The sequence below is a fragment of the Lycium barbarum genome, chromosome 3, assembly GCF_019175385.1.
Source record: "Lycium barbarum isolate Lr01 chromosome 3, ASM1917538v2, whole genome shotgun sequence".
Lineage (NCBI taxonomy): Eukaryota > Viridiplantae > Streptophyta > Magnoliopsida > Solanales > Solanaceae > Lycium > Lycium barbarum.
The window spans coordinates 16,099,716-16,125,369 of record NC_083339.1 but is presented as its reverse complement, the minus strand read 5'-3'; the positions used below and the strand labels follow the sequence as shown (position 1 = coordinate 16,125,369).

The 25,654-nt window shown below is 40.6% G+C and overlaps 1 long non-coding RNA gene across 1 annotated transcript; it reads left to right on the top strand.

The window, feature by feature from the left end:
- Positions 1–1,107: 1,107 nt before the first annotated feature.
- On the top strand, positions 1,108–24,995 carry LOC132633765 (uncharacterized). The gene is made up of 3 exons (XR_009579794.1): positions 1,108–1,237; positions 14,974–15,044; positions 23,537–24,995. It is a non-coding gene; the product is annotated as an uncharacterized LOC132633765 (long non-coding RNA).
- Positions 24,996–25,654: the final 659 nt, after the last annotated feature.

Genomic DNA, 25,654 nt, shown 5'->3' with positions numbered 1-25,654 from the left:
TTTATCCGGAGGAAGTAGAGATAAACCTTTTTTTAGGACTTCTTGTTTGAAACTCAATCGAACCTTAAATGAGTAAACTGACAATGTAACATTCATCTGTTTCTACAGATTTTTGGTGCGTTACACAAACAAATACTTCCAAATCCAGTAGAGAATGCAAATTTGAACACAAACTTGGCATTAGAAACAAAATTAGAATGCAAAATTTTACATACCCAAAAAAGAAAGTAGTAATAAATGACATAAAGAGCAAAAAGGAAAAAAGTAAATGGAAAAGAAAGAAAAGGTGGGTTGTTTTAGAGTGATGACGTAAGGTGGGTGGAATTTATCATAAACTAGTAATTACCAACGAATGTGGTGCATCGGATGGGGTTGCTCATCAGTTGATAAGATGTTTCGATTTGAGTTTTGAGTATGAAAATATTCTTAGTAAGAAACACTTTCCTCAAATGGGCACTACGATATGCAAATTCGTAATAGTCGATGCATATATCGAACACCAAATAAAAAATTGAAACTAAAAAAAAAGTATTATATTTATCAAAGGGTCAAAGATTGAGATAATGTGCGTGTCCCACGAAACGGATACCGACAGGAAGCTTGAAGGTGACAGAGTGGAAAAAGTGGGGCATATAGAAGAAGATTTCGTTACATTGGCAATGTTTTTGTATTTTAATGAATTGATTTGAATTGAATAGAAGAACAAGTACGGTAGGTCGCCGCATGATCTACGTGTGTCCAAGGTTTGGCCACATGTTGAATCACTGTCCTTTCAATTTACTATACTACCCCCGGCTTTTTTCTTATGTCGATCACCCAACAATTTCTTGGACTATATACAATTTTTTTAGGAATTATGACACAACGATAGTAAAAGGAATATATTTTACTTTGCCGTCAACATAAAAAATTAGTTGCACCTAAGTTTAGAGGGTGTCACTTCTCCTGATTTTATTAGTTTAAGTTTAGTGCACCATGGTGCATCGTTAGTGTACTAAAAGAATTATACCATTCGGTAGCTTTAAAGATAATTATCATAATTATCTTAAGTAATATTAGGGCCTTTTAAAAAATAACAATTGTAAATTTTAAAAAACCTAAAGATTATTTGAATTCTAATTATACGGTAATCAAAATAATTTCTTAGTTTTAAAACCATCTCCTTTCTAAATCTACCACTCTTCTCTCCTTCTCGTCGGTATAGCCATGGCAGCGACAGAAAATGACGATGTTGCAGGTCTTCCATTTTCCTCTTTTTATTTTTTCAGTTTTCTTAAATTATTACATTCATATCATTTTTATGTTTCAAGAAACCTAGTTCGACATTCGCATTTATAAAAATAATAATGTGTAAGCAGGAATTAGTTGATATGAAGAAGAGGTTGAAAGAGATCCGGAAGATGGAGGAATTATCCAAGAAATTTACCATGTTCTATGGAGCATACAACAGTGGAAAATGACACGAACACTTAAAAACACTTAATTTTCATGGAATAATACCAATAAATCCTAGAAAACATAGAACAAAAGAAGTTATCCAACAAGAATTGGAAAAGTGCAATTGGGATTGTGTGCGGAGAGAACTTGGACACTTCGGTTCACCGAATGCACATACGGTGTGGTTATTGAGGGTCAGTCCGAGGAGACGGAAGGCAAACCGAACCCACGCCAAGGGAGTCCGAGAAGATAAGTCCCAATCTGCGAAAGGTTTATGTAGCACAGATTTATCTCCGAGGCCCTCAACAGACGTCCCGATATTTTAGGAACCATTTACCCACGTTGGAGTTCATGTCTTTTAATTAGAGTAGGACACTAGCACTATATATGCATGTGTACCAGCCCCGTTAGAGAGCATTGTCATACTCATATCATCTTCATCTCATGTTATCAATTCTCTTAATTTCTCTAATAGCAAAGGCTCGATAATTGCAAAAGCTTCATCTTTAACTAATTTTAGTCCGAGCAAGGAGACATAATCTTCCCTCACTCGGACCCGTCATTTGCACTCACAGGCTATCTCCTCCATTTTACGTTAATTCTTTACTTTTCGTTCATTCGTTTTATCTTGTTAATAACGGATCTCAGCGAAGCGTTGGCACCAGAACCGAATCGGGTATCTGAACAAGTTCGAAGGGAAATTGAGGTCGGCGATAGTCAGGACAATCCGGTCAATGGGGAGTCATATGAGTTGATAAGAATGCTCAAAGCTTTGACCAAACGTATAGACTCCAACGAGAAAAAAATGGATGACTATAATTCCTGGGTGGATCAAATCCTGGGAGCGCCTCTGATTCTCACCAGTCAAGAAACCAAACACATCGTGAGAAGGCCCTTTTCTCCGAGCTGATCCCGAAATGGTTCAAAATGCCGGATATACCGATGTACGATGGAACCACCGATCCACAAGAGCACATTATTTCCTACACATGTGCTATAGCGGGTAACAATCTCGAGGATGACGAGATCGAGTCAGTGAGCCTAAAGAAGTTCGGTGAAACATTGACTAAAAGGGCGATGCAGTGATATTGTTCACTATCCCAACACTCCATCCCCTTATTTGAGTTACTGGCGGATGCCTTCGTGAAAGCTCATGCAGGGGCACGGAAGGTACAAGCACGGAAGGCAGACATATTCAAGATTTTTCAAAGGGATGACGAGCGACTCAGAGAGTTCGTTACCCGATTCCAATAGGAAAGAATGTTGTTACCACCGGTCCCTGATGAATAGGCTGCCCAAGCATTCACGAAGGGACTCAATCCGAGAAGTTCCAACGCGTCTCTCAAATTGAAGGAGAATCTGTTGGAATTCAGTGCTACTACTTGGGCAGATGTACACAATAGGTACAAATCAAAAATCAGAGTAGAGGATGATCAGCTTGGGCTCCCACCGGGTCCAGTAACCTGGACAAGGAACGACAGATCAAAAAAGGTATTCGAACCGGAATACAACCCCGGGGATAGGTATCATCCATACCCATCTATAAGGCCCGGCTTCCGGTCAGAGAAAAGCAGGAGTAACCCCGATCTCAGCATGAACCGAGGTGACAGGCGGATCAACTAAGGAGACAGACGGATTGATCGAGGTTCGTCTAGCAGAGCCTCCAGTACAAAACCAACACCACCGCTGTCTCACATTCCGGAGAAAGCCCTAGGTTGTCGGAGTATAATTTCAATGTCGACTCATCGGCCCCGGTGGCGGCTATTGGAAAGCTAGAAGGGGCGACGTGGCCAAAGCCACTCCGAACTGACACTTCCCAGCGGGATTCGAAGTTGATATGTGACTATCATGGTACCTACGGGAATTGGACTGACGATTTTAGGGGGTTAAGAGATGAAGTAGCCCAGTTACTCAAGAATGGCAATCTCAGAGAATTCTTGAGTGTACGGGAGAGGAGTAACTATAAGAATAGGGAAGGCAACAAAAAAGTTGAGCTAGAAAAACCCCATCATGTAATCAACATGATCATTAGCGGGGTTGAAATACCCCGAGGACTTGTCATGAAGAGAACAAAATTCTCTAACACGAGGGAAAAGAGGAGCAGGGACTATGTACCGGATGGGTTTATTTCGTTCAGCAATGAGGAAGTAGAAGGCATCACTCAACCTCACAACGCAGCCCTGGTAATCTTTGTACTTATAAATAAAACTCAGGTTAAACGTATTTTAATTGATCCAGGTAGCTCGGCAAATATCATCCGATGGAAGGTCGTCGAACAATTTGGTATGTTGGATCAAATTATACTAACGACCAGGGTCTTGAACGGATTCAATATGGCGTGTAAGACCACCAAAGGAGAGATTATCTTACTTGTAAACATGGCCGGAGTTGTGCAACACGCAAAGTTCTACGTTATTGACGGAGACATGAAGTACAATGCCTTGTTCGGGAGACCTTGGATACACATAATGAGAGCAGTACCTTTCACATTACACCAAATGATGAAATTTTCAACCCCAGACGGGATAAAAATAATCCGGGGAGATCAGCCAGCTGCTAAAGAAATGTTCGCAGTCGAAGAAGCAACACCAAAAGAAACCACGTCGAAGAATCCAACAGTAAGCCGTACTCAAAATTCAGATGTGGACAAATAGCAATCACAGAATGCGACGGCCGAGGAGGAAGATGACTTCGGCATACCAAGATCTTTTGTGCTGTCGGATGAATCTGATGCAACAAAGTCAACAATAGAAGAACTAGAACAAGTTGTCCTCTTCGTTCATCTCCCGGAGAGAAAGGTATACCTGGGCACGGGACTCACCCCGGAGCTCAAAATAAATTAATTGAATTTCTTAAAACTAATTCGGATTGTTTTGCATGGTCCCATTTAGACATGACAGGAATTGCACCGGAAGTAACCACTCATTGATTAAGCTTGGACCAGAGTTTCCCCTCGGTAAAATAAAAGCGAAGGCCAATGTCCGAAGTCAAGCACGCGTTCGTCAAAGAGGAGGTAACAAAGTTGTTAAAAATAAGGTCCATCCGGGAAGTTAAGTACCCGAACTGGTTAGCCAACATCGTCGTCGTACCGAAGAAAGGTAACAAATTTAGAATGTGCATTGACTTTAAAGATTTAAATAAGGCATGTCCGAAGGATTCTTTCCCTTTTCCTCATATCGATCGTATGATAGATGCGACGACCGGACATGCTCTGTTAAGTTTTCTTGACGCATACTTCGGGTGCAATCAGAACCGAATGAACCTGGAGGATCAGGAGAAAACATCTTTTATAACTCGATATGGAACTTATTGTTCTAACGTAATGCCCTTCGAATTAAAAAACGCCGGGGCCACCTATCAACGCCCAGTTAACAAAATGTTCGAAGAATAGATAGGAAAAACAATGGAAGTTTATATTGACGACATGGTAGTTAAGTCCCTGGAAACAAAGGACCATTTAAAGCATTTGTAGGAAACCTTTGATGTTTTGCGCAAATACAACATGAAGCTGAATCCAGAGAAGTGTGCCTTCGGAGTAGGGTCGGGCAAGTTTCTTGGGTTCATGGTGTCAAACCGAGGAATTGAAATTAACCCGGACAAGATAAAGGCCATCGAAGATATCAGGGCGGTCGAAGATGTGAAGGGCGTACAAAGACAAATCGGGAGAATAACGGCTATAAGAAGATTCATTTCCAGATCCTCCGATAAAAGTCATCGTTTCTTCTCCCTGCTTAAGAAGAAAAATGATTTCGTATGGACGCCGGAATGTCAACAAGCCTTGGAAGAATTGAAACAATATCTGTCAAGCCCGCCCTTGCTGCACACACCAAGAGCCAACGAGCCATTATACCTATACTTGGCCGTATCCGAGGTTGCGGTAACCAGTGTCCTGGTCTGAGAGGAAAAAGCTAACAACAATTTTTGATCTATTATGTGAGTAGAACTTTAGGGGATGCTGAGAAGTGTTACCCCCACTTGGAAAAGCTTGCTTTAGCATTGTTAAGTGCGTCTAGAAAGTTGAAACCATACTTTCAATATCACCCCATATGTGTAATAACTACCTACCCGTTAAGAAACATAATGCATAAACCAGAATTATCCTGTAGGTTTGCAAAATGGTAGGTTGAAAATAGCGGGTATGATATCGAGTACAAACCCCAAACAGCCATAAAGTCTCAACTCTTGGTAGACTTCGTGGAAGATTTGACGCTCGCAATGCTACCCGAGGTTGAAAAAGAACTATTGCTAACCTCGCGTAAAACATCAGGAGTCTAGACCTTACATACGGATGGTGCATCCAACATAAAGGGGTTCGGGCTCGGTATCGTACTAAAAAGACTGACTGGATAGATTATACGTCAGTCTATAAGAACATTGTCGAAATTGACTAACAATGAAGCCGAGTACGAGGCTTTGATTGCAGGTTCAGAGTTAGCCCGAGGATTGGGCGCCGAAGTCATTGAATCAAAATGTGATTCCCTCCTGGTCGTGAACCAAATTAATGGGACTTTCGAGATAAAGGAGGACAGAATGTAGAAGTACTTCGAAAAGGTTCATTTGGTCCTACATCATTTCAGAGAATAGACGATACAACATACCCCGAGGGAGCAAAACACCGGGGTAGATACTTTGGCAAACTTAGGCTCTTCGGTAGAATCGAAGGGACTGAACTCGGGTGTTGTTGTCCATGTGATGAATTCAGTTATAGAAGCCAACCAAGTCAAAGTCAACGCAACAAGCTTGACTTGGGATTGGCAAAATAAGTACGTAGATTATTTAGTGGATGGAAAGCTGCCAACGGATCCGAAGGAATCACGGGCATTACGAACTAAAGCAGTGAGATATTGCATAGTCAACGGTAAGATATACCGAAGTTATTTCTATGGCCCCCTCACTAGATGTTTAGGGCCCGGGGAAGCCGAGTATGCAATGCGAGAGGTACATGAGGGAACGTGCGACAATCATTCCGGAGCAGAATCGTTGGTTCGAAAGTTGATCCGGGCAGGTTACCATTGGGATCATATGGAAACGAACGCGAAGAACTTCGTCTGCAAATGTGACCAGTGCCAGAAACACGCCCCGATGATACATCAGCTCGGCGAATTGCTTCATCCTGTACTTTCCCCATGGCCGTTCATGAAATGGGGGATGGATATAGTCGGACCTTTGCCATCGGCACCAGGCAAGACTCGCTTTATATTATTTATGACTGACTATTTTTCTAAGTGGGTTGAAGCACAGGCATTTCAAAAGATCCGAGAGAAAATGGTCATCAAATTCATATGGGACCACATCGTTTGCCGATTCGGCATACCGGCTGAGATCACATGTGACAATGGTCGACAATTCATAGGAACTAAGGTAAACGATTTCCTCGAAGGACTAAAAATAAAGAAAATAATGTCAACTCCGTATCACCCGAATGCAAACGGACAGGCATAGTCCACGAACAAAACCATCATTCAGAACTTGAGGAAACGTCTCTATAAGTCTAAAGGCAAATGGAGAGAGGTTCTCCCCGAGATATTATGGGCATACAGAACAATACCGAAGTCGAGTACCGGGGAAACACCATTTTCTCTGGTGTACGGCACAGAGGCTCTAATCCCGGTGGAAGTAGGCGAGCCCCACTTCAGGTTCCAATATACTACGAGAGAATCAAATGACGAAGCCATGGCTATAAAGCTCGATTTAACGGAGGAATTGCGCAAAGCCGCTTTAATGCGATTAGCAGCCCAAAAACAACGAATGGGCTGATACTACAACCAAAGGGTGAACCTTCGACACTTCCAAATAGGGGAGTTGGTCCTTTGAAAGGTAACGCTTCATACGAAGAACCCCAATGAAGGTAAACTCGGGCCAAATTAGGAAGGACCATACAAGGTAACCGGGATAACGGACAAAGGGTCTTATCAGCTCGAGGCAATAGACGAACAATATGTGCCGAACAATTGGAATGTGGCACACCTAAAGAGATACTAGTGCTAAGGTACGTACTTAAACCTGGTAATTTCTTAAACCTGTTATGTAACCCTTGCAGGTAATAAACACAACCGAAGCGGTGATAGTCAGATTTAGCTCGGAAACACGTGTTGCACGCTTTTTCCCTTAGCCCGATTTTGTCCCAACTTGGGTTTTCCGGCAAGGTTTTTAATGAGGCAATAACGTGCAGCATGTTACTTAAAAATGTCAAAGACTGGCTACGAGCGGGGAACGGGGACTCCCCAGTAGCAACAATAGTGTTTTTCTTCTCATACTTCGAGCATAAAACACTTGGGGACTAAATCATATGACCCCGTAAGATGTGGAACCAAGGGCATCGAAGGGTTTTGTGTGGTTATCTTTGTAAGGGCCAAACGACCGAATGAGTTGTGCCCGGATAGATTATTTGTAACCGAATGAGTCATGCCCGAATAAATGCCCTTAGGTTCTGTAATCATTTGTGATTTTGAAAAGAGAAAAATACTTCGGTTCAAACATTATGAAGTTTCAATCTATTCATATTTTCGTTTACTCCCTTTTCGTAAGGGACTCACCGCTACAATAAGAGAAAATAAACCACGAGGCATTAACAGTCCGGACTAAGCCTGATCACTATCTAAGTGCTTCTGAGGTCAAAAAATATCGACCTAAAATGCTCAACGTGCTAATTCGGAGACATCCGATACACGAGCGAAAAATAAGACGAAGCTCACATTGCTGTAGGAATGACCTTACTTCAATCTGTCAGTCCAAAAATATGCGCATTGTATTCGGTGCAAGCATCAAAGCATCAAAAGAATTGAGGTAACAACCCAAAAAATCTCTCTCTCTCTCACACACACAATATATATATATATATATATATATATATATATATATGCATCAGCCCAAAATATGCCGAATCATTCATAATTTTACATCGGCCCAAACTATGCCGAATCATTCATATTTTTACACAAATAAAAGAAAAAAGAAAAAGGAATTACTCCTCTTCTGAGGAGGCCAGATCTTCAGAGTTCGTGGGGTCATCCCTGGAGCTTTCACCGTTAACGACCTTGTTCGTCTTAGCTTCCATCTCTTCGGCTTGAGCGATCTTGGCCCCAATGCCCTCAAGGCCTTGCGCCTGAACCTCGCGAAAAGTATGAACCCGAGTCAACCATTTCATGTGCTTGGCCTTCAGAATGGAACGGTCAGTGGCCGCCTGGACATCGGCAACAGCTTGATCTTGGATCTGAAGGCGAGCTGCCAAAGACTGGTTCAATTGGGTGGTTAGATTTTCCGCGACCTTGGCTTGATCAGCGGCTACCTTTTGGGCAGTTTTTAGAGCCTCGCCTTGTGCAAAACGCTCGGTCATCAACCTTTCAAATTCAGCCTTAAGAGAATTAAGCTCCCGCCTAAGGTCAGAGATGGCAGCCACCCGTTCTTCGAAGGCCTAGGAAGATATCTAGGCCTCCATAACCAGCCTTTCTTTGTCCACCTGAAGAATGGTGTACTTCTCGGCCATGGCCGCCAATTTATTTCCAGCTCGGAGGCTCTCTTTCCTAGCAAGGGAAAGCTCAGTTATTGCCACCTTGAGTTCGGCCCTGGAAACATTATCAACCTTGATGGTGTCGACTTCGGCTTTAAGGAGGGAAGCAACATGGGACTCCGATAGCCGTTTTTTAGCCTCTCGCAGAAGGGTCTCGAACTTGCAGGTTTCGCGACTCTGGGTATCCAATTGACCCCTGGTATCGTCAAGCTGACTTCGCAGCTCATCTCTTGCCTTCGAACCCCCTCGTGGAGCAACACCACGGCCTATATTTTAGAACAGGTTACTATGAAAAATAGGAAGGAAATGAACGGGTAATTCACCAGTACATACCCGATTAGAAGCGTGCATACTCTCGTTCAAGAGACACGGCCACGATACACCATCCATCTTCTCCCGATCTTCATGGGACACCAAAGGTCGGAGGTATCTGGCTACACCGACCGGGCGAGATAAAAATGCGTATCCTCCGGCACGAAAATGACGGTAGATCTCATCCTCCTCGAGTAAAAACTTGGCTTAGGAAACGTGCCTACAAGGTGGGGCCGAGAACTCAATTCAGTAATATGCATAGGCCGTCTCCTACCTTGAGGGATCGATAGGTTAAAACTCGAGAGATCAGCCCTAACAATATCAGTTGGGCAGCCTCTTCCAATATGGTATCGAGGTCGAGGTCTTCCCCATGCAAAGATGGCAAAGAGGAAGCCCTGGGTAAATTAGTCGCATCAGTGGCACTTTTCTTACCGGATTGATCGTCCTCAATCGCAATAATATCGCACGAGATTCGAACTGGCTCTATGAAGGCAGCAGGTTCACTCCAGCCATAGTAGGGCTAACCACAGGAGGTGCAGTTTATTGCACACGGAAGGCAATCATAAAGTCCTCGTTGTCCTTTTCGAACATATCCTTCAGTGAATATAATGGTTCAATGCGGGCCGTGGTGGGTTTCCTCTTTTTTGGACCCGTGGAGATGAATGTTGTGAAGATCTGCTCCGTTTTCTACTGAGGGCCACCTCGACGACGAGTTTCTTGGTGTCCATCGGATCGAACATCTAACTCTCCCTGGGAGATGGGGGCAGAGGATCCCTCAGTTGGGTCTTATTTCGCTACAGGACTACGAATACAAAAAGAAATCACAAGCCAAAAAGGGGGGGGGGGGGGGGGGAGGGGGCGTAAAGCCCGAGAATACTCAACTTGATTTTTTACTTCCCATTTGCCTGCCGACAAATGGCTCCAAGATCGTAGTACATGGGGGCACTGGGCCATAAGTTCCTCGAGCCACTCTTCGAGGTTATCAATAAAGCGGGGGTCCCATTTTTTGGTTATAAAATAGAAGAAAAAAATTGTAAATAGATGCGTGGAAATGAACCGAAGAAAATTTTAAACATCGAAGTTACTCACCTCATTTGTTCCACTTTTTGGGGAAGGGACGATGGCTCGGAGGATTAATTTGCTCGGTCTTGACACAAATATATCGCACCAGCCATCCCCGATCTTTATCGTTAACACTGGAAAGGATCGGGAACTTTTCACGCTTCATTAGCTTTACTATTCCCCCGCGAAAGAAACATGGCGAGTAAAGACGGATCAAATGATCAAGAGTAAATTCAGCATTGACCTCGTTAGCCAAAAATCGAATGCATGTAACTACGCACCATACATTCGGTCCAATCTGCCCGAGGCACAATTGGTATGTCCGACACATGTCCAGAATGACTTCGTCAAGTGCCGGGTTCAAATTGAACGTGAAAGTGAAGGTATACACACTTAAATATCCCTCCACGTATGTAGTGATGTCTTCATTGGGGCCCGGGATCACGATCTCCGAGGGGTGACATCTCCACTCACCTGCAGGAGGTGGTATTGGACTGACGTTCCAACCACACTCGGCTCGGACCTTTGGTAGGACCGCCTTGGTGATAGCTGTACAATAACACCTAACGTCGTAACCTCGGTTCGCATTGTCTCCCTTCAGGGGCTTCTCGGGAGCAAATTCTGAGTCGAAGTTATATGCCAATGGCATCACATCCCTTCCTCGAGGTTCATAAGGGTCTGCCTCGGTATCTTCTTCGAAAGCAGTACCGACGGTACGAGAGAAATCGGCTGGAGTATTTTCACGAAAGGAAGGTCTGAAAATTGAAGCCATATCAGCTTCAGAAGGAACAAATTTGGGTGTTGGAATATGAACTAAACAAACAGAGGGATGCAGAAAATGTGAATAACAAACAAGGAATTGTTGAAGATTTGAGGTCAGTTTTTGAAGTTTTTTTAAGAGCTTCTGAAGTTTTTTGAAGAACTGAAGCTTGATTTGAAGGTTTATAAGTTGAAGGTTTGAAGATATTCGAAGATTTGAGTAAAGAAGAGGAAATTCCAGAAGAGGTAAATAGGTAAAAGAAAGGGTGAACGAGTATTTATAGAGGGGAAGGGAGCGTTTCCTATTTGTTGCCTCCCGTACGACCAATCAGGGACTGACGCATGCTCCGTGGCGGCCAATCAGAAACCGACGCGTCCCTCGTGCCAGTAAAAAGTGACGTGATTGGACGTTTGGATTTCTCGCGTATTCCTAATGAGTTGCTTAATAGTCTCTCCGAGCAAAATTAAGTTCGAAAAAGACAAGTCAAGCTACGAACCAATTCAGAAACTTCAATTCAATTAAGCATCCGAACAACAAAATTGACATCGGTCAAAACGACCGTATAAAGCAACTAGAATTGACGTCGGTCAAAACGTCTGTACAAAATAAAATCCTAAACTTCCAGTGCCCTAGACCTCGTCAACCTTGGGCTCATCACCATTTCTGATAAATCTGCTTTAAGCCAATCGTTCTCTGCCCGAAGTCGGTTTGAGAAAGTTCTCCTTGGTTCGGGCTGGAGCAATATCGTCACGAGGACTTACAATAGCCTTTTATTCGGGATCATCCTCGATCGGATTTGACCTTGGCACTAATTCCGACGAGATTTAACCCTGGCACTGATTCCCGGACCACTGGATGGTGCTTCCGGAATGGCTCTTCTCTTCGGCGCCTTAGCTGAACCAGTAGAGCTTCCTTCGGCTACGCCTTCAGGGTTTACTTTGGCAGCCCTTGCCATTGGTGCCTTCTTCACCGGAAGCCCTGATACAAGAAGAAACAAATTAGGTTGAAAAACCTTAAATAATAGTGGCAAAAGAATGGGATTTACCATGATTCTTGCCCCTCCATCCAATTGGGCCTAGATCTTTCGAAGAATGGCCTACGTGTTCTGCTGCACCTAACACGACATTTAACCATTCGAATATCCCGGGTAAGAGTTCGGGTTCAATAACAATTAGTTCGGAATTCCACTCCTCCGGTAAAAGATTGGGGTTGGCACGTTGTAGTTAGGCCGTTCTCATCATAGCGAACCGATGCAACCATCCCTAATCAAAGTCGTCCTCGGGTTGGATCAAGCCCCGAGGGCCCCGAGGGATCAGATGCACAATGCCCCCACAGATGACCCGGGAAATGTAGATATGGATTAAATGGTCCAAGGTAAATGGGACTCCGGCCATATCGGCTAAAAATTGGATGTAATAAACGAGTCGCTATATCTGAGGAGCAATTTGTCCTATGAAAATTCGATAATGTCGGCACAAATCTTCGATCACCTGAGGAACCGGAAGCGTGAACCCGATAGCAAATAGATAAGTATATACGAGAGAATAACCTGGGATGTGGTGATTATTCCACACACCCTGCCCAGCAGGTGAAATCTCAACACCGTCGTCTAAATGGCACTCTCTCCTAACCATAGTAATTGTGGCATCAACGACAAAAGATTCGAAGTGCCCCACATGATCGTAGTGGTGGCCAATTTTGCACTCGTCCTCAAATCTGAACCCAACCGGGATGATTTCAGCCGCTTGAAGCTTGAGCTCTTTCATGTTACCAGGTTCAATAGGAGATTGTGGGGGCAAAGATTCAGTAGGAGATGAAGGAGGAGAATTTAGAGGCAAGGCAGTATCGGTCAACAATAATGGAGAAGAAGTCATCATGAACGAGGGGAAGAAAAGAAAACAAGCTTCAAAAGCCAAGATTTTCAGAAAATGTGAAAAACTGATGCAGTGCATGGCTTTATATAACAAGGAAGCTGAATTTGAAAAGGTTTCTAGTAACGTTAGAATGCAGAAGGCCAAAGGATTCTGAAAAACACACGTTTCTAAGGCAAGACAGTGGCACAACATTAATTATGCTCGGACTTAGGTTAGTCAGTAACGCAATCAAAGTAGAGCACAGTCTTGGGGGAGAACGATGTCTTTTCAATCTATTTCCCGCATCCATTTCTTTACTCCGGAAAATGAAGGGACTATCTGTGTGCGGAGAGAATTTGGAAATTTCTCTTCGATTCACCGGATGCACATACAGTGTGGTTATCGAGGGTCAGTCCGAGGAGACAGAAGGAACAAACCGAACCCACGCCAAGGGATTCCGAGAAGATAAGTCCCAATCTATGAAAAGTTTATCTTGCACAGATTTATCTCCGAGAATCACGCCCTCAACAGACGTGCTCGATATTTTAGAAACTATTTACCCATATTGGAGTTCGTGTCTTTTAATTAAAGTAGGAAAATAGCGCTATATTTACATGTGTACCAGCCCCGTTAGAGGGAATCGTCATACTCATATCATCTTCATCTCATGTTATCAATTCTCTTAATTTCTGTAATAGCAAAGGCTCGATAATTGCAATAGCTTCGTCTTTAACTACTTTTAGTCCAAGCAAGGAGACATAATCTTCCTCACTCGGACCCATCATTTACACTCCCAGGCTATCTCCTCCATTTTACATTAATTCTTTACTTTTCATTCATTCGTTTTATCTTGTTAACAAGCTTGGTCACATATCCTTTAAACCGCGTACAAATTCAATTGTTGCTCTCTTTTGGGGCTAAACAGGGATTGAAAAAAGAATGCACAAAACAATTGTAACAACCCGTTTGGTCGTTATAGCCTTTACAGTATTTTCGCCCTTTCCCGAGCAGTGATTAGCTCATTTTGACCCCAAGGAACCGTTGGCACGCTTCTCAAGGTGTCTAGATCAGGATTCGGGCAACTTTTGTGAAATATAGGTTTAAAGTGAAAATGAGTTGACCTAAAGTTAACTTGGTCAACGAGAGCTCCATTGGGAATTCTGAGGCCACGGACGCGTTCATAACGTGTTTTTATGTGTGTCTATGTGTATGGTATGTGAGCAGGTGGCCTCGGACACTAGTCGGATAATCAGATCAAATGGTGAAACTTGGAAAACAAATTTGGTGTCTGGTGCCTGTTGTAGCGGCACCGCTGTAGCGGTGTGGTTGCCGCTACAGCGGCAAGTTGAATTCTAGCTAGACCGCCATAGCGGTCTGAGCATCGCTGGTGCAGTACCGATGGGGCGGCACGATGGCCGCTATAGTGGCATAACTGTACCAGAATACCCTTTTTATTTCATAAACCCTTAAATATTTCCCATCTATTCTAAGTTCGTTCTAAGGCATAGAAGAGGCAACTTTGAAGGTAGAAAGGTGAATTTCATCCTAAGGTAAAGTTCTTAACCTCACACTTAGTTTCACCTTCTAATAGTTAATATGACCATAGAACTCATAGAATCAAAGAGGATTTATGGGGGTTTTCTTGAAAAGGTTCTCAAAACGAATTAGCTTCCTAGACTGTGAATAAATGATGTTAATGTTGCTATTTATGCTAGATAATGATATATCTAGGCTTGTTAACCAATAATCTTCCATGCTAGAGTTGGAATTCATGAATCAAAGTTAGGGTTCTTAGACCCAAATTTGGGGATTTTCATATAAATGATGATTTTGAGAATTAATTGAGTATTCCTATCATTAAAGTAATGGGTTTTGATCTTTTGGTATGGAATTTTATATTTTGGCCATAAAATTTCCGTTTTGCCCTTGAGACACTTTTTTTGTCTAAATTAAAGAGTGGGTTTTTTTTACCCGAATAGAATATAGTCAATATGGGTATCATTATTCATGGTTTCTTACATAGAATTCATATGTGATAGAGTTTGATTGTTTGGAGACGCTTTGAATGACGAAACAAGATGTGGGTTCGTGGCACATGTTCGACGGCCAGGTAGGTTACAGCTTCCCTTTCGGTAGACTCCGATTAGTTTTCCATATTTATGTATTAGAAGGAACGGAGAATGCATGTGTAGGAATGTGGAGATTTGGGATGGAATCCTAGGATGGTACTGTTGTGTGATTTATATGTTCGGGCTTGTGGCCTGTAGATTCTTTAGGATGTTTGTGAGTATTGGTGGACTTTATGTGACTTGGGAGTAGTGGGTGATACCTATTTTCTGTATATTTTGATGAGGTTTTTCATAATATGTGACTAAGTGTGTTATGCTATTGATAGTGGATTCAATCGATAAACAGAAGGATAAATGTACCAACGATTATGATTGAGTTCTAAAACGAGTTGTGATAAATGATTGTGGGTGTAGGGTGGGATTACTTGTTCTAAGCTAATAGGCTGATTTAGAGAAGTGTTAATAATATGTATCGATTGATTGACTTGTTGTGTGTTGGGGCGTACCACTCCGTTGTGTTATGTTTGACCGTTTTATTGTGTTGGCTTGAAGCCATGAGTTGTAATAGAGATTGGATTCGGATATTCGTTTTGATTTTGATATATTATTGACATACCCACTGTAGTATTTGTTATTCGAATATATTGTTGGCATACCCACTGTGGTATTTGTGATTCGGATATATTATTGGCATGCTCACTGTTAGTAATTATGATATTGATACATTATTGGTGTACCCCACGGTTGGTACTTGTGATGTTGATACACGCATTGCACGCATTCTCATCCATTCATCATGCATGGCTGATGCCCGGTGATGATCCGGTATCATTGTGATATTGAGTTTATTGTTGATGTTGATACACACATTTCACACATTCTCATCAATTCATATGCATGGCTGATACCCAGAGATGATCCGATATCGTTGTGATATTGAGTTGATTGTTGATGTTGGTACACGCATTGCACACATTCTTATCCATTCATGATGCATGGCCGATACCCGGTGATGATCTGGTATCGTTGTGATATTAAGTTGATTATTGATGTTGATACACGCATTGCACGCATTCTCATCCCTTCATGATGCATGGCCGATACCCGGTGATGATCCGGTATCGTTGATTGAGTGAAACTGATATTTGATAAAACTCTTTTACTTGAGTGATGTGACACGGCCGATGTCCCATGATCAATTCCAAAATCGTTGATTGTGTGAAACTGATATTTGATAAAACTCTTTTACAGGAGTGATTGTGAGATGACCAATGTCCGATGATCAATTCTGGAATCGTTGTTGCATGGCCGATTCCGATGTTATTCTGAAATTATTGTTAGTGCATGGACTCCGCGGGTCCCCCAGAGTGGTGCAGGTGAGACTCTCCCTGTGAGCAATTAGCCAGGGTCCCGTCTGTCTATTGGGCAAAGATTTGGGAAGGGTGGCACTTAGACTTCGCCAGTCACATTGGGTTGTGCTACCGAGACATCGATATTTCCGTTCGGAGTACATGTATACACCTCATTTGCATGTCATGGCATTGCATCGCATTCATATATCTTGCATTGCGTTGATACATCTTGTATTGCATTGCATTTATGGCTTGCTTGAGAAGATTTGGTGTTTACTTGTGATGTTGGATTTAGATTGATTTATTGAGACTTGGCACCATTGGGATTAGATGCCACTTAGGCGATGATGTGTACTTGTCTTCGATTATTCGTGACTTTTACTGGCTGGATTATCTTGTGGTTCGCTCGTTGGATCAGTAGTGTGTTTGGTCTCTAAGGGATGTAGATTAAAGATATCATAGTGAAGAGTCAACTTCTAGACTAGAAAGGAATGGTATTAATGATATATAATTATTGTGATATTGTTGTGGATCTGGTTTGTGGTTATTAGTGGGAGGTGAATGAGTTAAGGGTATTGGTGTCATATTATGCGGTAAATAGATGGTGGTACTTGATTTAGTTGTTGATCATATTTATTTGTGACTTTTTTTACTGATATGTGCCTCTAACCATTATCGGTCTATGATACTTACTCAGTAGTCGTTGATTGTACTGATACTTCTCTTGCTACACCCTTTCGAGTGTAGAGTGTTTCGGGTGATTGATTGCAACATGTTCGGAGATGCGCAATGCCTAATCTGGAGGCCTCCTCCCACTTCATTCCGGGACGGAGGATTGGGTCTTATAGTGCTGTTGTAATCCGTATCATTTAGTTGCTCTTGTACTAGTCTAGACCAGGTCGTGGGAGCTTGAAAAGAGTCTTATCTATTAATGGTTGTAAATATTTTCAATATTGGAGTTTATTAGGCAATTGATTTCTGCTGTTAGTTGTACTTAGTTTTTGGAATATTCAGATTGTCTTTACTTGATTAGTCTGCTATTCGATAGAGGATTCGCCTACCGAGGTGGTAAAGGTAGGTGCCCGCACGGTCCTAAAATGGATCGTGACAAGTTGGTAACAGAGCCTAGGTTACCAGTCTACTAGGTACAAAAGCAATGTGTAGTAGAGTCTCGTGGAATGGTACGGAGACGTTTGTACCCATCCGCCGGAAGCTATGGGGCATTTTAGGAAAACTCTCTTCATTCTTTCTATTCATTCTACTTTGGTCCAATTGGTATCTCGGCGGGTCCAATTGGTATCTAGGCGATTCCAATTAGTATCTATGTATCCTTGTTTCATCCTCTCTCAAACGGCGAACACTCGTTCTCATGCGTTTGATCTCGTACATTATGTGGTGGTATGGTATGAGAGGTGTCATCTCGGTTTAGATGCGTGACCTAGTTCAGTTCTAGCTTGGGAAGAAGGTTTCAACTTCGATAAGGTTTGTGATAAGTGTGCGTGGCATAGGTGAACTTAGGGCAGACAATGATTTCGAAATGGTTAAGTTTTTAGTATTGATATGCGAGGACGAGAATGAGTTCGCTAGGGATTACCACTTTTGATGAGTATAGTGATTGTGTGCTGCAGATAAGAGAAGTTGAGAGTAAGAGCCCGTTTGGATTGGCTTATAAGTTGCTTATAAGCTGTATTCAGCTTTTTTGAGTATTTGGCTGGCCAGCTTAAAGTCATTTTGTGCTTAAAATAAGCTCAAAAAAATAATTGGCCCCATTTGACTTAGCTTATCTAAAGCAGCTTATAAGCTGAAAACAGCCTATAAGCCAAAAAAAATAAGTTTGACTACCCCAACTTATTTTTTTTAGCTTATAAGCTGTTTGCAGCTTATAGACATAAGCCCATCCAAACAGGCTCTAAGTATTAACATGACGATATTGTGAGAGAGCATAGAGAATCCGAATTCTTAAGGGTATTGGTATTAGTACTTGTTGTGTACCTGGAATTGAGTCGTAATAAAGAGGATTTGGATAGAAAATTCTTGAACACTAAGAAGAAAATAATTGGTATCTGTCATGCTTATGAGAATGTGTTTGTGACTGTTACGAGAGTGAGATTCTAGTAACTAAGCAATTGCTAGGAGTTATGTCCAGTATCGGATTGAGGCTGAGAGCCTTTGTACTTGTTGTGTGGCTTCGGTGAGTTTTGTTGTTTATCAGTGTTGTTGTCGGTTTAGTTGATGGTATAGTCGTTTAAATGGTTAGGTGTGTTTAGGTTCGACAATGGAAACATTCTAATTTAGTGAATCAGAGATGAGGCTTAAACTTATTCGAGCTATATGGATCATTTTGGAATTCAAAATAAGGAATGGAATAAGTGAACCTTGGTAGAGTAAAGTGGGTCATTGTAGACCAAGTATGTGCCTCGTTGGATTTAGAGTTTAGTCGGTTTAGAATCCGATGTGTTGAAAGGTAACTCCAATGTGTAAAGTGTGTGGTGTGATTCTATCTCCAAGGTTGGTTCGGTAGTGTGCAAGACTTATGATTTGTGCTAATTGATCTAGCGGCTTCGAGAATTGGTTAGTGTTAGTCAAGGGTGGCAAGAATTAGGTACGCCCTTAGGAGTACTTGAATCTATTTGAATGGTGGTATTGTTGTCTAGTATGGAATAGACGAGCTTGTGGTTGTTGTGTGATTTTGAGAAAGTAAGTTTACGGAATGGGTAAGTGATAATAAGTTGTGACCAGTGGCTGAGTGCGAAGTGAGATTTCAGATAACCGACATGTTGGGTTTATATGAAGTGGCTCGTATGGTACCTGTTTGGATAGTTTCGTAGTACTTTGCAGTGAATGAGTTAGTGTGTGTTTAAGAGAGGATTTGTAGAAATTTTTAGTGTGTTATGGCTATCAGTGTTTCCGAGGTAGGATCGTGTTGTGCTAAGTGTTTTATGTTATGAACAACATTGACGGAATGACTTCGGATATTATGGGTCCGAAGTGATTATGCTTGTTAGCGCAAGGGATTATGAGGTTTTCGATCCTTCCGGAAGTATTATGGGCTATTGAGGTATTATAATGGAAAGGTTGATAGTTAAAAGATTGATTTATGAGTACATATGTCCTTAGTGTCGGAAAATTCGGGTTGTACCACATATGCATATTGGGTAATGTTAAGGAATTTGAGGTTGCATTCACAAGATTTTGTTATCCGGTACCATGAGAACAATTTGGATAAGTTTAAGCTTTTAGAGTCGAGAGCGGTAACTTATGGTTTGCTATGCGCGGTATGTGATGGTTTTCGGATCTTGGAATCAGTTTGTGTGGTTGCCGATATACTCTGAAATGGTGCGTTCATTGTAGGTCATTGACGAGGCCAAAGTGCATAGGAAAATTCGCTTGTACTCTGTAAAATTCTAGTATAGTTTAAGATATCATCCCACAGAGATTGGAACCACCTAAGCCACAGATGTGTATTGTTTTGGTTACTATTTGAGAGAATCAAATTGATGAAAGGAGGGGTTTTGAAATTATAAATTACTTAAAATAAAACAAACAACTTATTAGAAAATTTAAAAAGAAAAGAGTTGGGAGTCGTTGAATCCGCTAGGTACAATTATAATAAAATCTCATTCAAATAAATTCCACAAAAGAATAGAAAAAAATTATTTGACTTGATTTTTGTTATGAGGAATAAAGACCTCTCTCTTGCTATTAGCCCTTAAAATTAATAAACTTATTTGAGTCAGTCCCTCCGCGAGAATTAGAACTGAAAGAAATAAAATAGAGACCCCTCAAATCATTAAACTTATTTGAGCCCCTCCGTGAGAATTAGGACTAAAAGAACTAATATTGAAATTTTTGAACCGATAAACTAGCTTGAATTAATCCCTCTGTGAGAATTGGGACTAAAAGAAGCAAGATCAAAGATTTGAATATCAAGACGTGCAAAAATTAAAGTAAAGATAATTATTATAACATCATATCAAGCTTCTTCAAATATCCCAACAAAAAGAAACTACTCCATTAAGGAGTATGTAAGAAAGAAATTAAAAATAAAATACTACTCCTACAAATATAAAATAAAAAGAAGAGAAAATAGAGCAAAGACTATTTCTTATGTCGTTTTCAGGGATTGGATTAGATATCTTCTAAGAAAAGTGATGCCTCTATTTATAGGAAAGTATAGTGTCTCCCCCTTCGACCTTGAAGTAGTGCTTACATCCGTGACCTTACTTGATGAGTGTGAGTATGAAAGTGGCGGTCACAGCCGTGGATTTCAACACTTGACGGGTGTGAGTATGAAAGTGGTGGTCAGACCCGTGGATTATACAACTTCTTTCTCGATGCCAATACTTGACAGGTGTGACTATGAAAGTGGTGGTCATTTGACAGGTGCTATGAAAGTGGTGGTCATACCCGTGGATTTCAATACTTGACGGGTGTGAGTATGAAAGTGGTGGTCACACCCGTGGATTATACAACTCCTTTCTTGATGCTAACACTTAATGAGTGTGAAGATGAAAGTGGTGGTCACACCCCTAGATTTCAACACTTGATGGGTGTGAGTATGAAAGTGGCGATCACACCCGTGGATTTTACTTCTCCCAATGTTGTCTTTATGTAATTCCCACATGTGAAATTTCACGGTTGTGAACATGGACTTGTGGTTGCACCCATGAAATATTTTCTTATCTCTTTGGCATTTGCTTATTTTTCATTCTTCCGAGATATTCTTTTTCATGCAAGATTCTGTCAGAAAATATGCGAGAATAAGATATAATTATTCATGTTTTATTTTAAAACTTATTTTTTTATGTATAAAATTACATGAATAATTTACACCCATCATTCATTATGGTTTGAATGGAAATGGTTAAATCGAGGTTGTAACTCCAAGAGAACTTATGGGTTCCAAGTAAATTAGTTTAATGGATGTGATAAGGGACTCCTGATTTCTGAGGTTTGTTATTAGTAGTCCTTATGGTATCTCACCAGTGTCAGCCTTTCGGTTAGTACAATGATTTGTAATGATAATGGTTGTGCTTCGGAGAGATTCATGGATTGTGATAAGGCTCCGTTCTGATCATTGGATGTTGGCAGATCTTGCTCTATGCGGTACTCGATGGTAAGTTCCTAGATAGGTGATTTGAGGAGTTAAGAAGACTTAGGACTGACCAAGTTGGCTACGTGGAAGATAAGTTGCAATGAAATAGCTTAGAGTTTCTGGAAGATTTAGGATTCTCTTTTGGGAAGAGTAAGTTTCGGTGTGTATTGTGTACTTCTAAGAAATTATGATTCAAGGAACGACTTAGAAAAAGGGTGAATCAAAAGGATTAGCTAGCTCGGAATATCTTACCAATTCTGAGTGTTTTATGATTTAGTTATGTCTAAAGGTTCGTGCCATTTGATTTATGTATACGAGATTCGTGTTTCTTTTAGAGGTATGGTAATTGGGTCTTTTGGCTAAGTGCGAACGAGTTGTGATTTGGGTTTGCTCTGTGATATGATTTCCTTGGTTACCATAAGCTTGTCCTACTATCGTTCTTCGCTCGAGGACGAGCGATTGTTTAATTGGTATCAGATGTAACGATCCGTTTGGTTGTTATAGCCTTTTTAGTATTTACGCCCTTTCTCGAGCAGTGATTAGCTCATTTTGACCCGAAGGAACCGTTGGCACGCTTCCCGAGATGTCTAGATCGGGATTCGGGCAACTTTTGTGAAATATAGGCTTAAAGTGAAAACGAGTTGACCCAAATTTGACTCGGTCAACGAGAGATCCGTTGGGAATTCCGAGGACACGGACGCGTTCATAGCGTGATCTTATGTGTGTCTATGTATATGGTGTGTGAGTAGATGGCCTCGGGAACTAGTTGGGAAATAGGATCAAATGGTGAAACTTGGGAAAAATTTCTGGTGTCTGGTGCCCGCTGTAGCGGCACCAGGACTGCTGCAGCGGAAAGTTGAATTCTAGCTAGACCGCCATAGCGGTCTGAGCATCGTTGGTGCGGTACTGTTGGGGTGGCACGATGGCCGCTGTAGCGGCATAACTGTACCAGAATACCCTTTTTATTTCATAAACCCTTAAATATTTCCCATCTATTCTAAGTTCGTTCTAAGGCATAGAAGACGCGACTTTGAAGGTAGAAAGGTGAATTTCATCCTAAGGTAAAGTTCTTAACCTCACACTTACTTAGTTTCACCTTCTAATCATTAATATGGCCATAGAACTCATAGAATCAAAGAGGATTTATGGGGGTTTTCTTGAAAAGGTTCTCAAAACGAATTGGCTTCCTAGATTGTGAATAAATGATGTTAATGTTGCTATTTATGCTTGATAATGATATATCGAGGCTTGTTAACCAATAATCTTCCATGCTAGAGTTGGAATTCATGAATCAAAGTTAGGGTTCTTAAACCCAAATTTGGAGATTTTCATATAAATGATGATTTTGAGAATTAATTGAGTATTCCTATCATTAAAGTAATGATTTTTGACCTTTTGGTATGGAATTTGGTATTTTGGCCATAAAATTTTCATTTTGCCCTTGAGACCCTTTTTTTGTCTAAATTAAAGAGTGGTTTTTTTTTTACCCAAATAGAATATAGTCAATATAAGTATCATTATTCATGGTTTCTTACATAGAATTTAGATGTGATAGAGTTTGATTGCGTTGATACATCTTGCATTGCATTGCATTTATTGCTTGCTTGAGAGGATTTGGTGTTTACCTGCGATGTTGGATTTGGATTGATTTATTGAGACTTGACATTTTTGGGATGAGATGCCACTTAGGCGATGATGTGTACTTGTCTTCGATTATCCGTGACTTTTACTTGCTGGATTATCTTGTGGTTCGCTCATTGGATCAGTGGTGTGTTTGGCCTCTAAGGGATGTAGACTAAAGATTTCATAGTGAAGAGTCGGCTCGTAGACTAGAAAAGAATGGTATTAATGATATATGATTGTTGTGATATTGTTGTGGATCTGGTTTGTGGTTATTAGCAGGAGTTAAGGGTATTGGTATCACATTGTGCAGTAAATAGATGGTGGTACTTGATTTAGTTGCTGATCATGTTTATTTGTGACTTCTTTTACTGATATGTGCCTCTAACCATTGTCGGCCTATGATACTTACTCAGTACTCGTTGATTGTACTGATACTGCTCTTGCTACACCTTTTCGGGTGTAGAATGTTTCAGGTGATTGATTGCAACATGTTCGGAGATGTGCAGTGCCTAATCTGGAGGCCTCCTCCTACTCCATTCCGAGACGGAGGATTGGGTCTTATAGTGCTGTCGTAATCTGTATCATTTAGTCGCTCTTGTGCTAGTCTAGACTAGGTTGTGGGAACTTGAAAAGAGTCTTATCTATTAACAGTTGTAAATATTTTCAATATTGGAGTTTATTAGGCAATTGATTTCCTATGTTAATTGTACTTAGTTTTTGGAATATTCAAGTTGTCTTTACTTGATTAATGTGCTATTCGATAGAGGGTTCGCCTACCGAGGTGGGAAAGGTAGGTGCCTGCGCGGTCCTAAAATGGGTCGTGACAAAAATGAATTTGTATGTGCATTTAGAAGGAGGAGAAAGAGATGCAGATATGGTGGTTGGACTGTTTACGAGGGTAAAGAGAAGAGAGAGAGAAAGAGAGAGAGAGAGAGAGAAGAAGAAGAAAGAGAAAAGAATAGTGTTTAATTTCTTTTACCAAAAAAAAAAAAAAAAGGAGTAAAGAAAAGAAAATTAAGAAAAACTTGGTATCCTGCTATAGCAGGTCAAAGTTACTGATGGTGTAAAATATTTTATATACCGATAGTGCACCAAACTTAAACTCTATTTTTATTCAGAGTGAAACTATTATGATCTCCCTAAATGATCACGTGGCAAAGAAAGAAAAAGTACTTATTCTATCAAAGAAAAAATAGCCTGCATTAACAATTTTTGGTCTTATAATTATAGTAAAATAGCCAGAGTTTGTGAAACTAATTATTTTTTAATGCGGATATAAAATCTTGAATAAGATTACCCTAAACTAAAATAGAAAAAACTCCAACATATTGCGCATGGGTTCATAAAATGCTAGGATTAAAAAAAAAAAAAAAAAGGATAGGCTTCATGAAAAAAATGCTGAAGTTCACAAAAAAAATGCTTGAATTGATGAAAAAAATGTTAAAGTTCATCAAAGAAATACTGAAGTTCGAAATTCTAACAAGTTAAATTCAATGACAATAGTTTAGAGTTTGAAAAAAGTAAAAAGCTGAAAAAATTGATCTTTATCTTTTTTTAAGCGTTGAAATTTTATCCTTCATGTTAAAATATGGCTATTTTTTCAATGACTTTTGAATATGCAACTATTTTTTATTACTTTTGAATATCCTCCCCATCGTTCCTCCATCACGTAGTAATACCACCACAATAACACCGCCACCATTAATATTATCGCCACTTTCAAGCACTGAAACATCATCAGACACCCATTATAATTATCAAATTTGGAAGAAGACCTTAAAAACCACCATTGTTGAGTTTGAAGTTCTCAAATCTATAAATATAAAATCCGAAGAGTGTTGTAAACATCGGTGTTTAAAATCTGGTTGGTAATACTCGTGTGAAGCTTATACTAAATTTTAAGCTCAAATGAGGTTTATTTGGAGAGTTGATACTGGATTGTGGATAATAGAAATTTTGAGCGGGTACATCGGAAAAAAGGAGTTGAAGCTGTGTGTATCGGTGTATATCGCCATGTATATCTGTGTTTCCCGTTTATACATCATTATATATCTTCTCAATATATCAATATAACTCCTGTATGTTATGTGTATCTATGATATATCCATTAAAATTCGATATATATACAAGACATACACTTCACAAATCGCAATGATTCTTTCCAAGCCGATCTCAAATATTAATTTTTACTCCAAATCAATCCAAATCGCCGTCAATCTTTCTCAAAATTTGTATATAATTTCGCCAAGGTATTTTCAATGAATTCCATCCACACTAAAAAACTAACAATTAAATAAGATTGTTAGTCTAGCCACTTATAATTAGGATTGTTTGGCTAGTCACTGATAAATATTTTTAATTGTTATATATTTCTGAAACTTCCCCAAGATTTAGCCAAAATTGCGCAATTGTTTTTTTCCTACGATTCCATTGCGTCTCTAGGGTCATGCACCTAAACTTGAATATACTATTCTACTCTTCCCTACTTAGCTGGTAATGGTATATGCATATTTGAAATTTGGTTCATTCTTGTTCTTATCAAGTCAAAACAGTTGCTCTTCAATTGAGTTTTACGTAAGCA